Source organism: Sinocyclocheilus anshuiensis, unplaced genomic scaffold (assembly GCF_001515605.1).
Source record: "Sinocyclocheilus anshuiensis isolate Anshui unplaced genomic scaffold, SAMN03320099.WGS_v1.1 scaffold13490, whole genome shotgun sequence".
Taxonomy (NCBI): domain Eukaryota; kingdom Metazoa; phylum Chordata; class Actinopteri; order Cypriniformes; family Cyprinidae; genus Sinocyclocheilus; species Sinocyclocheilus anshuiensis.
Window position 1 is genome coordinate 1 of NW_015551834.1, and position 1,014 is coordinate 1,014.

Sequence of the window (1,014 nt, forward strand, 5' to 3'; positions counted from 1 at the left end):
CATGACATTCTAATTTATTGAGATGCACCTGTATATAATATAATATAGTAAGAGAGAGAGTGTGTCTCAACCAGTGTGTTGTAGAGGCTGATGTCTCCCTCCAGTCCGCTCTGCCTGTGTTCAAACTTCACTATAGGCACTTTAGCAGTTGTGATAGGCAAGATATTCCTTAAACCTGAACCATGCCAACAAATTAATCCATCAGCGCTGAACATTCAACTCACACTGACTTCAGTTTCAAATATTCCTTAAACCTGAACCACACAAACAAATGAATCTGTCAGCGCTGAAGAATCAACTCATACTGACTTCAGTTTCACTAAATAAATCACTCCATACCTGTGTGTTTCTTCAGCACCTTGGCTAAACCCTCAATGATCTCCTTACAGTTCAGCTTCTGCAAGAAAAATGAGAAAGTTAAACATCAGGAGAATCAATAATTGGCTAAAAAAAAAAAATAATAATACAAATTGATCTCCTTTTCAATGTTTTTAAACACAAAACACCATTTAAAATAAGGGAAAACAGTTATCGACATTGAAATTTTGCATGACATAAAAATTAAATGAAAGAAAAATAAGGTGTGTTTCTAATAATCATACAGATATTTACAAAAATCCAAATAAAACATGGCATGCCTTGGCATGGACATGGCATTTCTACCTCAGCGGTGTCGTGACCCTCCAGTGTCATACAGATGTCCAGGTCACTGTCACGAAAGCCAAAGCCGTTCTTAGAAGAGCCAAACAGACAGAGCTGGGCCTTATCTGAACAAAAACACAGAACACAGATTGATTTATTTTAAAAATAGGGATACTGCAGTTAACCGATCTGTTTATAATCATAAAAACTGTGAATTTTTCCATGGACTGAACTCACAGCGTTGGCAGTCCTTGACAAACATTAGATGTACAGATGGAATGAATTGTAGTTGGTGATTTTACATGTCACTTCCTGTCTAAGTGGGCAGTTCTTGGCAAGAATAGACCAATATGGCTAGCGTAAGTAAATTAG

At 36.9% G+C, this 1,014-nt stretch overlaps 1 long non-coding RNA gene across 1 annotated transcript; it reads right to left on the reverse strand.

Moving 5' to 3' along the window:
• Positions 1 to 57: 57 nt before the first annotated feature.
• Positions 58 to 762, reverse strand: LOC107663493 (uncharacterized). Its single transcript, XR_001631338.1, has 3 exons — positions 664 to 762; positions 340 to 397; positions 58 to 175 (listed from the first exon to the last, which is right to left on the reverse strand). It is a non-coding gene; the product is annotated as an uncharacterized LOC107663493 (long non-coding RNA).
• Positions 763 to 1,014: the final 252 nt, after the last annotated feature.